At 41.9% G+C, this 16,159-nt stretch overlaps 1 protein-coding gene across 6 annotated transcripts in view; it reads left to right on the top strand.

The window, feature by feature from the left end:
- The window catches only part of MYO1D (myosin ID), a 344,153-nt gene that overhangs the window by 221,466 nt on the left and 106,528 nt on the right, over window positions 1–16,159 (top strand). The gene's annotated exons all lie outside the window — the stretch shown is intronic.

Here is a 16,159-nt window from a genome sequence, read left to right as displayed (position 1 = left end):
ATTGCTAGATTACTTCTTTGGCTTCTGTGCACGGAACAGTCACTTTGCTCCATAGGAAGCCTCCTCCCGTGTCTGCCCTTACTCCCCTTCTCCTCCATCCCTTACCATTTCACGAAGCCTGTTGAATTGTAAAAATACCTCATGTTGCATTTAAAGACTATTACGCTGTAAATGGTAAAGGACAAAAGAAGAGTCACATCCTGGTGGGCAATGTCTGGCAAACACAGGCCTTAGGATATGTGGAAGCATGTGGGTAGTTGTTGCATTTATGCCCCATTTTAACAATAGCACCCACCCCAGTGGAGTGTTGAGGCCTGAAATGAGCTGCATGTAAACAAGTCTGAAGTAATGCATGTGAAGTCCTTAGCATAGTCCTTGTCACATAGTAAAATGCTCAGTAATTATCAGCTCTTAAACCCCTTGCAGACCGGCAGTCCCAGTGCCTGTGGACAGCAGAGGGGTGGGATAAAGTCAGCCCTCAACATCCTCACTGTTTATTCTGTCCTCTTGCTTGTCCTTCTGCCTGGAGTGTTCTCCTCCCAGATAACTGCCTGGCTCCCTCACTTCATTCAGCTCTCTGCCCAGAATAACCTCCAACGGGTTGTCTAGAAGCATCCGTCCTATCCCTCTCTACACCTTTGTACTGCTACTATATTCCTCCTCAAAGACCCTGTCACCACTTTCACCTTATACAGTTGTTTACGCTCTGGCTCCCCCTACTCCCTATTAAAATACAGACTCCATGAGAGAAGAGCTGTGGCCATATAGTAGGTGCTTAATAAATGGGTACTGATGAATGCACTGGAGGGGTCATGACTGGTGACAGGGAAAGCAGTTCAGAGGCTGCTGCTATAATCCTGTTAAGAAATTACAAGGGCCTGGGCTTCCCTGGTGGCACAGTGGTTGAGAATCTGCCTGCCAGTGCAGGGGACACGGGTTCGAGCCCCGGTCCGGGAATATCCCACATGCCACGGAGCAACTCAGCCCGTGCGCCACAACTACTGAGCCTGTGCTCTGGAGCCTGTGAGCCACAACTACTGAGCCCTCAAGTCACAACTACTGAAGCCTGCGCGATTGGAGCCCGTGCTCCACAGCAGGAGAGAGACCACCGCAATGAGAGGCCCGCACACCGCAATGAAGAGTTAGCCCCCACTCGCCGCAGCCAGAGAAAGCACACGCACAGCAGTGAAGACCCAACACAGCCAAAAATAATAAATAAACTTTAAAATATATATTTTTAAAAAAAGGAAATTACAAGGGCCTAAACTCAAGCAAGGACATTTAAAGGGGTCAAGGGATCTGGATTCAAGAGCTATTTAAGTGGCAGAAGGCCTTGGGCATCGAGAGGAAAGGGTCTAGACTCATAGGTTTCTTTCTTGAACAACTTGGGTAGGCGGTGATGGTTACTCACCAAGATGGGAAATGTAGGGGGGTGGGGGGAAGCAGAGATGTGGTAGGAGAGGGTGGAAATAAATTCAGTCCTAAATGGATTTCATTTGAGGAGTCTGAGGAAAAATGGAGAGGCCCGCTAGACAATTAACTGTCTAGAGAATAATCCAGAATAGAGACAGATTTGGAAGCCATGAGTGGGTGGTAGCTTAAACCGTGAGTGTGGATAAGAGCATCCAGAGAGGGTGAGGAGAGAAAGGGGAAATTACCAGGAGAATAGGGCTTTTAAGGCTACGATGAAGGGTAGGGCTTTGATAAAGAGGAACACATGGGAACCATCAGAGTTTCCTGAGCAAAGAGTGCCCTTCGACCTCATCTGTACCTTTCACTTTTTGTCCTCCACACATGCAATAAATTGCGATCATCTACTGCCCACTGCGGCACTGCGCGAGGTGCTAGAAAGAAAGAGGAAGGAGACTGCCTCTGCTTACTGTTTAGTGGGTGAGGCGAACAGATACAGACATCACCGCAGGACGACTCCTTACACGCTAAAACAGAGCAGCATGAATTGCTGAGAGAGTGTGGAGGAAGGGTGGACGTGGTTTCTCAGACAAGGAAGAGTTTCAGGGATTCATAAGTATACACAAACACTTGTGCACTTTTCTGTACAGAGTACCTGTGGCTTCTTTGAGATTCTTAAAGGGATTTGTGAATGACGGCTTTTGGCAACGCAGAGCGACAGATTTTAAGAGGCCTGCAGAGGTTTGTTGCTTAGGAAGCTAATCCTGACAACGTTACCAAGTTTGGACGAACTGGGAAGTGGCTGGTGAAATAACTACCATTCGGTAAATACGCTTTGGGGCTTGGGACACGGTGCCACTGGTGGTGCTGAATTGAAATAGGGCCCCAAGAAACACAGTGGTTAAGGCAGGGCAATGAGTTTCATCTTGGTTAAGTCAAATATGTGGTCCCCATGGGCCCTCCATGGGACCCCTGTCTGAGTTTTCCCCAGACGGGCCAAATACCCATCCGGCACTGCAAGAAGTGTCTAAGCTGACGTTCACATTTGAGAATTACCAGTATCTTAAGGAGAGGGAAACTTGCAGCCCCCTCTCCCACTAGGCCCACGTTGTCCACTCCTGCAGTATATGCTTCTCGGCTGCCCAGCTGCACCATGAGCTCACTAAAGAGAAAGCCACACTTTCTAATGCATTCACGTGCGTGATCTACAACAGAGAGTTGGAACTTCCAGTTCTGGACAAGATAGAATAGATGTGTTTCTCCCTATCCTCCTCGCTACATACAGCTAAAAACCCTGGACATCATCTTATAAAACAAACGTTAAGAAGACTCTGAAAGGTGGAGAGAAAGTGAACTAGCTCTGGACTTTAAGACTTGAAAAGCAACATGGCAGTGAGCTCCTTGGGATCTCTTTTTGTCTCTGTACATCCCAGACTGCATTGCTGGAGAAGCCCCCTATCCAGATGGACACAGACAAGAAAAGCTTGCTCTCTCTTGCCAAAGGACCAGGAAGTGGGCAGCCTATTTGACAACAAACATTCTCTGGAAAAACACCTAGGAGGTTTGCAGGCCCCCCTAACTTCCATCAGCAAAGGCCTCATGGAAAGCCTGGACCTCTACCCTTGCCCGAAGTGAAGAGGTACCCTTCCCCGTCCCCACTGGGGTGGCATCAAAGAGGCCCAAAGGGGAGCCTGGACTTGCACCCCCCCACCCAGGGAAAGGGTGGTGCCCCTTCCCCTCTCCATAGAGTCAGGGGAGGCCAGGGGAGGGGCTAGCTTTCCACCGGCTCCTGGTGGCTCTAAGGTGCCTCTCATACTCCCCAGCAGGGTGGTACTGGGGAGCCCACGTGGGGCCTGGACTCCCACCCTGCAGTAAAGCATCGGTGCCACCTTCCCCTACTGGTCCCTTTTTAGCAGAAGCCTGACAGAGTAAAAGATTTACATTAAATCCAGGGTCTCATAACATAATACCCAGAATGGCCAGGATGTGATCAAAAGTCACTCTTCATCCCTAAAATAGAGCAAAACTAGTCTACGTGGATTCAACTTGCTGACAAACATAAGATAAGGAAAGGAAACCTAAAATTTTGAGGGGATAATCTCTGCATTGAGAGGATCATTAATTTGTAAGGTTAAAAAAAAATTCAATGAAAAGACCAATAAGGAAAGTAACTTAAGTTGGTATTTTAAGAGAGAAAAGAAAATAAATTCAAAATCATATAAAACTTGATTAGTAAAACAATTAGCTCTGTAAAATGATAATTTGACTGTCTAAGATGAAGTTATGTAATGGTTTTACCTAAATCAATGGTTGTGTGTGATTAGAATCACTTGGGGAGGTTCTAAAAACTATAGATGCCCAGCCCCATCCAAGACCAACTAAATCAGAGTAGCCCCACTGATTCTAACATGCAGCCGGGGTTGAGAACGTTGGCCTAAATGAACCATAGGGGATAAATAGAATATAAGTGGAGAAATTTTACAACTTTTGCATAGTCAGAATAGATGTGATGGAGTTTGTGTACTAAATTTTGCATGCTCTTTCTAAAGAAGGGCCCTCTTGGGCCATTTATCTTGCTTCATGCACCCTTGTGATGAATCCGATGATCTGGTCCCCAGCCCACGACGATAAATCTGAAGCAGTAATTAAAAGGGAGTCAGTCCCTCGCAGGCAGGCATATTGATGGTTGCAGTATATGAAAACTGAAAGTACAGGAGGGCTCTGAGGAGATTTAGTTTAGTTCTACTAGATGGCTTGGTATTAAAAACTTGTTGGAGTGATTTCTTGAGCTGTCTCCTCAGAGCAGTCTTTTTGGAATTAAAGTTCAATTTTTAAAGAAACTACTGAATACCGAGCTGCGAGACAAACCCTGGAACTCAAACTGCCAATAATCTAGGAGAGAGACCTCCAATAGGCCTGTCTGAGATTTTTAGCGAAAAGAAAACAATTAGCCATGTGGCAGATACCCATGAACTGGCAGGTTCTAACCCCCTTTCTAGTAAGGAATTTGACACACTTAATCTAAATATGAAAAAGTCAAACTTGCGTGCCACAAATGAGGTACTTGCACCAAGAGGGAAAAATGACTCCAACGTTTAAATTCATAAAGGAGGCTATGGCAGGCCCAGATTCCTGGGTAACTCTCTCTAAAGGAATTTGTATCGTAAAGTACAAAGTTCATTTGTGATGCGAACGTTATCTATGGTTGTAAATTTTCTTCTTAATGGTGCCCTTCATCCCTGTCAGGATGAGGAATATTTGGAAGAAATTGGAGTTGAATATGGAGATGTCATTTATTCGGTGCAGTTAGATGGGTTGATACTGGAAGTCTATTGAAGAGTTTTGCTGAGTTGCTTTCATGAAGCTGTTAAAATCAAGGGTTGAAAGGCCTTATCGATAAGTAGTAGAAACTTAGCCCTTTTGTCAGTCGATTACAGTGATTTTCATTGACCTGAATAATACTGATCAATAGTACTAGGCTTATAACTAAGTGCTTGTGCCTAAAGTCGATTAAACTGGCTTTAAGACAATTTTTTTGTTACTGCTCATGGCATGTATTTTGTAGAAAAGGGTCTGTTTCACCATTAGAATGTCATGTGCTTTACACACACAGGCATGATTTTTGGAACATGTGGTCCGGGGAGTATGGTCATAGGAACGCCAGTAGCCCTGAAGATGCATCTGTTTTAAAGCACATTTACTAATTACTGTTCACCATGACAACTCTGAATCCTTAAGAAAGTAAAACAATAATTTTATAATGTTTAATGAAGCTGGAAAATATTTCTGAAAAAGAGTGTGTTCTTACATGTTCTTCCAACATGGTAAAATTTTTTTAAAATGTTTTCTTGAAAGTGATTTTTGTTTGGAAAGGCATAAACTCTTAGTTATCCTGAACTATGCATTCTTTCCATGACACATTTACAAAATTAGGATTTCTCTATTTTCTGGTCACTATTGCTGCATAACAGTTTACCCCAAACTTACAGCCACCTCCTTTTTATTATGGTCATAGGTTCTTTTTTTTTTGTTTTTTTTTTTTGCGGTACGCGGGCCTCTCACTGTTGCGGCCTCTCCCGTTGCAGAGCACAGGCTCCGGACGCGCAGGCTCAGCGGCCATGGCTCACGGGCCCAGCCGCTACACACGAGCGGCATGTGGGAGCTTCCCGGACCGGGGCACGAACCCGCGTCCCCTGCATCGGCAGGCGGACTCTCAACCACTGCGCCACCAGGGAAGCCCGGTCATAGGTTCTTTTAGGTCAGGAATTCAGAAAGGGCAAAGCAGATGGCTTGTCTCTGCTCTGCAATATCTGGGGCCTCAGCTGAGGAGACTGGAAGGTTGGGGGGTGACTCGAGGGCTGAGAGCTGGAATCATTTGAAGGCTCATTCACTCAGATGACTGACACCTACCTGGGCTGGGAGGACTTGAAGACCGGGGCTACTGACTGGAGAGCCTTACGAGCCCTTTCGGAGATTCTTGGCTTCCTTATGGCATGGTGGCCGCAGGGTAATCAGGCTTCTTATGGGGGGCTTAGGGCTCAGAGCATGAGCGTCCCAGTGAACGCGGCAGAAGCTGCACCCCCTTTTTATGACCTAACCTCGGAAGTCACACAGCATCACCTCTTTGCATTTTATTGGTTAGAAGCAAGTACTATGATCAGCCCAGATTCAAGGGGAGGGAACAGAGACCCCCATCTCTCAATGGGAGGAATGTCAAAGGATTTATGAACAAGTTTTAAACCCTCCACAGTCTACCCCTTCGTCAAAAATTATTTTCATTACTCTGACATTCAAAATATACTCACCCCCACCCAAGATGCCCCAAAGTCTCATCCCCTGATGTCATCAGGTTCAGGGTTGTGGTCCAGGATCTCATCATGTAAGTCAGTTTAGATGCAGCTCCTCAACTAGAGTTCCTTCAATCTGAAGACCTGTGAAACTCAGGTCCTTAAAAGGACAAGTTATCTGCCCCACATACCCAACATACAATGGTGACACAGGGATGGGATACCCCACTAGACACTCCCCATTCCAAGAGATGGGAAATGGGAGGCACATAATAGTCAAGGGCCATCTGTGTTTGAAACTAAGTAGCCTTCTTGGTCTGCTTCCTGTCCATCAAAGGTTGGGGATCCAAAAGCCTCTGCACATTTTGTAATGTCTCTGTCCCTTTCAGTCCAACCTGATACAATTCCTTTGAAACCTTGGTGGACTTAACTGTGCATCAATTTATAATCCACTAAAATCACACCCACAAACCTCTGCAAGATAAGCTGTCCTGTACCTGGGGCTCCTTATGAGCTACTATGGGACAAGGTCCCTAAGACTCTTAAGACCCCATTGTTTAATAGAGAAAGGCACGCCCTGAAGATCTTTAATCTGCCTGGAAGTTTCTATGCAACACTGCCTTAGATCTTTCTGAGGTTTTGACAGAGGATTTTACAGTCCCGCTCTGGACTTGATCATTGCCCTGAAACCGTTTCCCAATTTGAGAATCATTTGCCATCTGGAGAAGCTGGGAATAAGAAACAGTTTTATTTTCAAACCCAGCAAGTGCAGGCTGCTTTATATTTCCTCTAAATTTTGCATGAAAGCTGAACCGTTCTGTATTAAGATCATCTCTCTCCTCTCACATGTTTTCATAGACAGCAAGAAGCAGCCAGATGGCACTTCCAGTGTCCTGTCTAGAAATCCTTATCTAGATCATTGAATTTGTTAGGTACGTTTTCTGTTTTCTACCTTCCCATAGTCAACAGTGTTGTCAAATTTCCTGCCACTTTGTATCAAGGGTCCCCTTTCCTCAAGCTTGAAATAATATTTTCCTTGCTTCCCTTCAGGCCCTTGTGACTACCTCCTTAAAGCCCATCGTGATTCCACCAGCAGGCTCCTCAAGGCTCTTCCAGCTGCCACCCACTCCCCAAAGCCAGTGTCAACTGTCTTAGTATTGTGTTACAGTGGCACCTCGCTGCTTCCCAATTTTGATTCCAGTCAACTATCGCTGTGTACCCAACCACCCCAGACTTAGTGGAGTAAAATAAATGACCATTTTATTATTTTTTTAAATTTTTATTTTGTTTTGGAGTAGAGTTGATTCAGTGATGTGTTAGTTACAGGTGTACAGCAAAGTGATTCAGTTATACCCATACAAGTATCCTTTCTTTTTCAGAATCTTTTCCCATTTAGGTTATTGCAGAATATTGAGCCCAGTTCCCTGTGCTATACAGTAGGTCCTTGTTGGTTATCTATTTTAAATATAGTAGTGTACCACCATTTTATTATGATCATGGATTCCATGGGTCAGGAATTTGGAAAGGGCACGATGGGGCCAGTTCACCTTTGTTCCACAAAACCTAGGGCTTTGGTTGGGAAGACACGAAAGCTGGAAGTTACTCAACAACTGAGGCTTGGGATCATTGGGACCCTCATATGCTCACTCTTCTGGCGCTGGGGCTGGGAGGGCTTGTACCAGGACTGCTGACTGGAGGGTCAACCCTTGACCTCTCCGAGAGGCTTGAGATCCTCACAGCACAGTGACCTCAGGATAGAGCCACCCCCTACATAGTGGCTCAGGGCACAAGCATTGCTTCCAAATGATGAGGGATAAACTCTTATTTATCCCAAACTCTGCATTATTTCTATGACAGATCTGCTTCGCTAAGATCTCTGATTTATAGCTAGTTGGGCCAAGGAGAGGGAGGAAGAAAGAGGGAAAGGGAGAGGAGAAGGGAGATCGGGAGAGACAGATGAACAGAGAACAGAGAGACAAAGCAAGAAATAAAATCACCAGGCATCCTACAGAAAGTCGGAGCATCTGTCTTCCAAGCTTCTGAATGGAAAACAGAATGAACAGTATGTTCTCCATCGTCGAGCAGCCAAATCAATTTGTTAATTGAGATCAAAAGAGCATAAATATTATAACTCTGCCATCAAACCAAAGAACTGAAGTAGGGAATAGAAAATCCCAAAGGCCAAGTGTATATACCACAATACAAGCAGATACCTGAAGAAATGAAATGATTTGCGTACAATTTTATGAAAGCTCTTCGTGTTTTAAGCACATCCCTGATTGGGGTGGGGGGCAGCCCCAAGTTAGTGAAGCCCCTTGGAGGTGTTTGCAGAGAGCACTAACCACAGGAGAGAAGAGATCCCCCCACTCAAGAAGACACGGAGTAGCTGCTTCCTGGGAGTAAGTCTGGAACAAGAAGGCCCCAGAGTGAAAAGTAGCCCGGAAGCCCTGTAAAAAGGCATGCATTCTCCTCCCTGGTCAGACCTGGATGGCTTTAAAGGAGTTGATCACCATTATAAAAGATTAACTCTTTTCAAAGTCACAAGAGCTCAAGGGCTCGTGGCCTATTCCATTATTAGAGAATTTTGTCATAAAGTATCAGGGCCTCTTCTCGTGATTCCCACATTCTCCAGAAGTCTTCAGTGTTTTGAAATTGTTGTTTGGGATCCTGGAATTTACTGCTAGCATTTTGAGGCCCCACAGTTTTCAGTGACAAAGCTTGTGCACACACGTACAGATGCAGACAGAGAAATAGAGATAGAATATGGAGCAAAAGAGACAGCAAGCACAATTTGAAAAGATACTTGCACCCCAATGTTCACTGCAGCACTATTTACAATAGCCAGGACACGGAAGCAACCTAAGTGTCCATCGACAGATGAATGGATAAAGAAGATGTGGTACATATATACAATGGAGTATTACTCAGCCATAAAAAAGAACGAAATAATGTCATTTGCAGCAACGTGGATTGTCACACTGAGTGAAGTAAGTCAGACAGAGAAAAATATCATATCGCCTATATGTGGAATCTAAAAAAGTGGTACAGATGAACTTATCTACAGTACAGAAATAGAGTCACAGATGTAGAACACAAACATATGGTTACCAGGGGGAAAGAGGGGAGGAAATTAGGAGATTGGGATTGACATATGCATACTACTATATATAAAATAGATAACTAATAAGGACCTACTGTATAGCACAGGGAACTCTTCTCAATACTCTGTAATGACGTAAAAGAATTTTTACAAGAGTGAATATATGTTTTTAAAAAAGACAGCAAGCAAAATGACTTGTGGTTACAGTGGACTTTGGGGAAGTATTAACCCTGTCCCTGTTCTTGTCCTACAAAGTGAGGCTGAACCTAATCCAACAACTGTGGGTTTATAGCCTCAACATAATTTTTTTTTAATTATTGAAAACTGGAGATTAGAAACCAAGGATTATCTGTCATTAAGAGAAACCAAATGAAGTTAAATTCTATTGCAATGAATCTTACTATGAGAAGAATATATAGGCCACCAAAAAATAGTTTAAATTCCAAACCACCTATTTCAAGCAATTTGAATAAACCTATATTCTGTTATTATCATATTTTAAATAGTTCCTTTAAGATTACCATTATAGCATTTGTCTGGTTTGTCACCTTCAAAGATTAACTATTTTCTTTGTAAAATTCTCATAATCCTAATGGTACAATTCATGAAAACAGAGAAAAGATAAAGAGAAAATTCAGTATTTTGTGAGTTTGTTCTTACTACCGTGGACCTCTGGCTTTCTAGGTCCAAGTAATGAGCTAATCTTTTTAGCTCTCAAAAGCTAGGTAAGCCAATTTGACTTACAAATATAGAGCTAAGTCTTAAAAAAGAACATTCAGAGGAAACTCTCTGGCATGTTGGTAATGTTCTGTATCTTGATTTGGGTGTCAAAAATCATCCACCTAAACACTTAAAAGTCTGTGAATTTTACTGTACATAATTTATACCTCAATTTTTAAAATCCTGTTTGACTAATGGGGTCAAGGTGTATGGAGTATTTTGGTGTGAGTAGGGTCATATGTTTTAATTTCCAGTTAATTCTTTTCTTACCTGCTATTTATAAAAATAGTAAAAGATAGACAGTATCTATTAACATACTTAGTCTCTGTCATTTAATTGTATTAAAAGGTCCAGGCCAAAGTCTCCATGCTCAAGTCATGATACTTGTTTCTAGTCCAGTAATAACTTTTCTACAGGGGAGGAAGTCTGTTCTCTCCTTTATCCACAATGCATTGCTGCCAAAGATTACCAGTGGTTAGAAAAAAGTTAAAACTAATATTATAGGGTTGATATGATAATAAATACATTTGCGTATTTACCAACTTTCTATGGAGAGAGATACTGTTTTATTTTTACTTTTATTTATTTATTTATTTTTTGCGGTATGCAGGCCTCTCACTGCTGTGGCTTCTCCCGTTGCGGAGCACAGGCTCCGGACGCGCAGGCTCAGCGGCCATGGCTCACGGGCCCAGCCGCTCCGCGGCACGTGGGACCTTCCCAGACCGGGGCACGAACCCATGTCCCCTGCATCGGCAGGCAGACTCCCAACCACTGCGCCACCAGGGAAGCCCCGAGATACTGTTTTATATACCGTGGAATACTGTAAAATAAAAACAGCACAAGGACACAACTTCATACTTGCCTTGAAAAAGTGAAAGCTGTTAAGCAAGGAGATAATTCTAGTGGGACAAACACACAGATGACGCATAAATGTGACCTGTTAATCAGCTGAGCGATATGGATGCATTTCTTATTAGTGAACCATCCTTACACTTGTGAACCATATGCCCTCATGGTCATGGCGTATTAGCCTGCTGAATTGAGTTTGTTAATTATTTTGAATATTTGCATCTGTCCTTGTGAGACTGGTCTCTAGGTGTGTGTGTGTGTGTGAGAGAGATCTTCATCAAGTTTTGCTACCAGGATTCAATGAAATGAGTCGGGATGGTGTCTGTTTATGTTCTAGAGCATTTTCCGTAGCGTAGGAATTACCTGGGACTTGATGGCCTATACTACCATCATCTGTGCCCAGGAACATTTAGGAGAGTGTTTTCTGCCAACATACAAAAAAATTCCCCTAGTTATGAATTGATCCTGATTATTTCATCTTTCTTTGAGTCAGTTTTTAGTAATTTGTATTTTCCTGTAAAAGCATGCATTTCACAAATACTTAACTTATTAATAGGAAATTACAGATGTTATTCTCATAATTTCCAAAGACATCACACCTTTTCTTAAATCTCTTTCTCATTCCTCATGTTAGATATCTGTGTTTTTGCCTTGTTTTTTCCTGATTAGACCCTGACAAGGATTTGGTTCTTTAGTGGTCTTTTCAAAGAACCAGCTCTTGGGTTTATCATCTATATTGTTTTTTTCATTCATCGATTTCTGATTTTATCTTCACTAATAAAAATTGATAGATTTCTTTTGCTCTTTCTCTAGGTTTTTGGTATTTAATTTACTTCCTTTATTTCTTATTTAATAACAAAACTATTTAAGGCAATGTGTTTTCTTTTGAATATAGCTTTGGCTGCATCCATGAATTTTGATGTAAAATTCTCTTTCTCATTAACTTCTTCGTTGTCTGTAGTTGCAACTGTAATCCGGGAGTTGCCTAAAGAGATACTTCTTTTAAAAAATTCTCAGTGATAAGGTTGTGTTGTTAACCTTTATATAATTTCTAGTTTTACTGCACTGTGATCAGGGTCAGTGCATATCCTACTTTTTGTAATTGGGGAGAGGAATGTTACTTTTGGCCCAATACATAATACATATGTGTAAGTGTTTCAGGGACCACAATACATGTGTGTAAAAATTCCATGTAACTGATAATCAAATACGTTGACTATTCAGCCACTCTCCACACTCATTTGCTTTTTGCCTGCTTGAACTGCCAACCACTGGGTCGTCCACTAAAATCACAACTTGGTCCATTTCTTTTGTATAAGAACAATTTTTGCTTTGTATGTTTCAGTACCATGTTATTCAGTGCATGGAGAAGGTGGTTTTCATTTTTTGCTATATTTTTGTCAATATAAAACGAAAAAGTTTTGTTTTTTGCCTTGGATTTTGCTTTGTCTGTTATTACTATTCCCATCCCTAGTTTCTTTCTGGTACGTCTTTGTCCATCCTTTCATTTTTGCTCTGTGTCTTTTTGTTTTAGACGCATCTTTTATAAACAGAGTATGGTTAAATTTCTTTTTTGACCTAATCCGTGACCCGTTTTCCTCCAATAAAAGAATTGTATCCCATTCACATTTCTTATAGAAACGGACAAATTTTGTTTTCTTAAATTTGATTGTGTTATTTAAACGCTTTCCATTTTTAATACTTCTGTGCTATTTCCTTCTTTTTTTTTCTAGTTGCTATGTTGTTCAAGTTTTATTTATTCTCTTTTTACTAACGATTAGAAAGTTATAACGTTCTTTTTACTTGTCTGGTTATGTTCACTGTTTGATCCTCCATAGGAGGAGGGTCTAGGAGAATTGAGTTAGATTAGCATCAGAGGTTGTATCTGCCCTGCTCAAAGCTTCAAAACCAAAGAAGAGGAAGGTTTAGATTTATCATAGCATAGAGATCTCACAGATTATGAAAAATAAGAAGGCAACTAGTAGGGGGAAGCCCTGATAAGGAGTTTCACTTTTGTTCAGAGAACTTACTTGTGTGTTCTGGCTGCCCGAAGATAACTGAGGTAGGATCCCTTCCCTAACTAATGTATTTGCATACAGTACCTCCCTTGGCATGGTACTTGTGTAAAGATTTTCAGATTTCGCTGGCATCTCTTCTCTTAGAGTGTAAAGACCCTTGAAGGCAGGGGGTTTTGCTTATTTATCTTTTTATACCTCTGAGTTGCTCCTATTTGATCCTTGCCACAATCTTATGAGGTAGATGAGGCACCTAGTAGGATCCTTATTTTGCAGAAAAGGAGACAGATGGCCTCCCCCAAAATTAAATGATTCGCTCAGGCTCACACGGCTGAATTGAGATGAACACGCAGGTCATCCCTTACTCCACTGCTTTTTCCCATCTAGCATCCTGTCTCCCAGAACACAAGAGACATCCTGGATGCTGTCTGTCCTGCCTTGGTGACAACAGGATCTTAATCTTTCATTATCTGTGCAGCAGAGGAAAGTAGGTGCTGTTTTCCCTCTTTTCTGCTGGGACTCTGGCATGCGCATGGGCCTGAGAGCACACGTGAAGAATTCCTATGCCCATCCAGGTGAAGCCACTCAGGCAGGGCGGAATAGGGAAGGGCAGGAAGGGAATTCCACACCCCGAGGTGGGAAGGTGGCTGAGAGAACAGTCATAGGCGCCTCTGCTCTAGACCGACATCATCCAGGAAGGGACCTTCTATCTGGATGGATTCAGCATTCACTGCTGAATCGGTCCCTCTCCCCGGACCCCTGCAGCTAATGTTCCTGGGATATGCAGGCGGAGCTAGTGCTGTTAGAATTCTCATGTTATTAGGCTTTAATCAAGCTCTCCTGTGAAGTGCTACATAAATTTCATTTTGAATTTTGTATATAAAATAAATGAGAGAGAAGGATCGTAGATGTAACATGTTTTTTGAAACGAAAATGATATTTTTAATTTACTCATATAAAAATCATCTGGGAGTGGGGGAGGGAAGGATTGGGAGTTTGGGGTTAGCAGATGCACACTAGTATATATAGGATGGATGAACAACAAGGTCCTACTGTAGAGCACAGGGAACCATATTCAATATCCTGTGATAAACCAGAACGGAAAAGAAATGAAAAAGAGTATATATATGTAGAACTGAGTCACTTTGCTGTACAGCAGAAATTGACACAACACTGTAAATCAACTCTACTTCAGTAAAATATTTTTAAAAGGAACTTTAAAAAAAGCCAGTGTACACCAAACCAAACCAAAAAACAAAAAAAAATCATCTAAGTGTCAGAAAGATTGATACATTCTCTTATCCATGGCCTCAGAAAACCCATGATCTAACGTAGGTTTGTGAAATGATTTCCAACTCCTTGAATATTTTCCCTTCTCTCCATTGAGCGCTGACCCTGGTATTCTTTAAAATCAACCTAAGAACTCACCTCCTATGAAAATTTATTTATGTGACATTTAGGGATACTTATTTTTACAGCTTATGTTCATTTGTACATGTTATTTGGAAAAGCCTACTGTGATAGAAAGAACATGGGTCTGGGTCACTCTGCAGGCCTGAGTTCCAGTTTCAGGGTCTGCAAATCAGCTAACTTCTTTGAGCCTCAGTTTTCTTATCGGTAATATATGGGCATGAGACTAAATGATCTTCCAAACGTATGAACTGTTAAAGTGTTCTTCAGTTGTTTGGTATTTGTCTCTTCCACTCATCCAACTGGATCATGAATCCCCCCAGAACAGAGATTATACCTTCTGCATCTTTGGTACTTCCATCCCCACCCCCAGGCTGCCTGGTACTCTGCATTGCCCCCAGTGGGTATCCTGTCAATGCTGATTGCCAGACTGACAGCACCTGTGGCAGCCAGGAGGTGGCACTTTGGTATTTTCTGCAATAGAAGAACAAACCACTGAACAAGAAATCACTCGGGTTTCTGCTTTATTGACCAAGATAGATCTAGGGATCAAAATAACCAAGGAGCTATATATTTTTTTTAATTTGCGTATAAATAAATAAAATTGGCTTTTGGTAGTGGTGATTGTATACAGGTCTGTGCGTCTTAATACATGCACAGATTTCTGTAACCACCACCACAATGAGGATACAGAGTCATTCCATTACCCCCAAAAAACTCCCTTGTATCAGACTCCCCCTGACCCCAGTCCCTGACAACTATATTCTAGAATATCACATAAATGGAGTCGTGTAGTAGGTAACCTTTTGAGACTGGCTGCTTTCACTCGGCGTAATGCCTTTGAAAATAAACCATAGTGATGCATATCAATAATTTGTATTATTCATTCCTTTTTATTGCTGAGTAACATTCCATTGTGTAGATGTATCACAGTTTCCTTATTCACCTATTGATGGATATTCTGGTGCTTTCCAGTTTGGGGCAGTTATGAATAGAGCTGCTGTAAACATTCATGTGTAAGTTTTTGTGTGAACATAAATTTTTATTTCTCTGGGATAAATGCCTAGGACCGAGATTTCTGGTTCATGTGGTAATTCTATGTTTAACTTTTTGAGTAACTGCGGAACTGTTTTCCCAGCGCTCGTACCATTTTACATTCCCACCAACAATGTATGAGAGTTGAGTGTTCTACGTCCTCTTTGGTATTGTCACTTTTGTTGTTGTTCTTCTTCTTTGTTTTTATTTTGGCCATTCTGATAGGCTTGTGGTGATATCTTGTTACAGTCTTAATTTGCATTTCTGTAGTGCCTAGTGATGTTGAGCACCTATTTGCCACCCATAGGTCTTCTTTGGTGAAGTGACTTCACATCTTTTGCCCATTTTAAGTTGACTTGTTTGCGCTCTTGTTGTTGAGTTTTAAGAGTTCTTTATATATTCTGGACACAGGTCCTTTATCAGATATATCTCTGCAAATATTTTCTCCCAGTCTGTGGGCAGTCTTTCCATTCTCCTACCAATGTCTTTCATAGAGAAAAGTTCTAAATTTTATGAAGTTTAGTTTAACAGTTTTTTTTTTGTCTTTTATGAGTTGTGCTTTTGGTGTCATTTCTAAGAAATCTTTGCCCGATCCAAGGTCACAGAGATTTTCTCCTGTGTTTTCTTCTAAAAGTTTTATGGTTTTACATTTTACATTTAGATCTATGACCCATTTTGAATTACTTTTTCATGAGGTGTGAGATTTAGGTCAATGTTTATTTCTTTTGGCATGTGGATGTCCAAATGTTCTGAGTTACCCAAACGTCCAAAGTATCCTTTCTCCATTGAACTGCCTTTGCATCTTTGTGAAAAATCAGTCGGTCATGTTTGTG

The sequence above is a fragment of the Delphinapterus leucas genome, chromosome 19, assembly GCF_059928025.1.
Source record: "Delphinapterus leucas isolate spDelLeu-1000000601 "Yukka" chromosome 19, BTC_Dleu_Yukka2, whole genome shotgun sequence".
NCBI lineage: Eukaryota > Metazoa > Chordata > Mammalia > Artiodactyla > Monodontidae > Delphinapterus > Delphinapterus leucas.
This window is presented reverse-complemented; position numbering and strand designations above follow the sequence as displayed.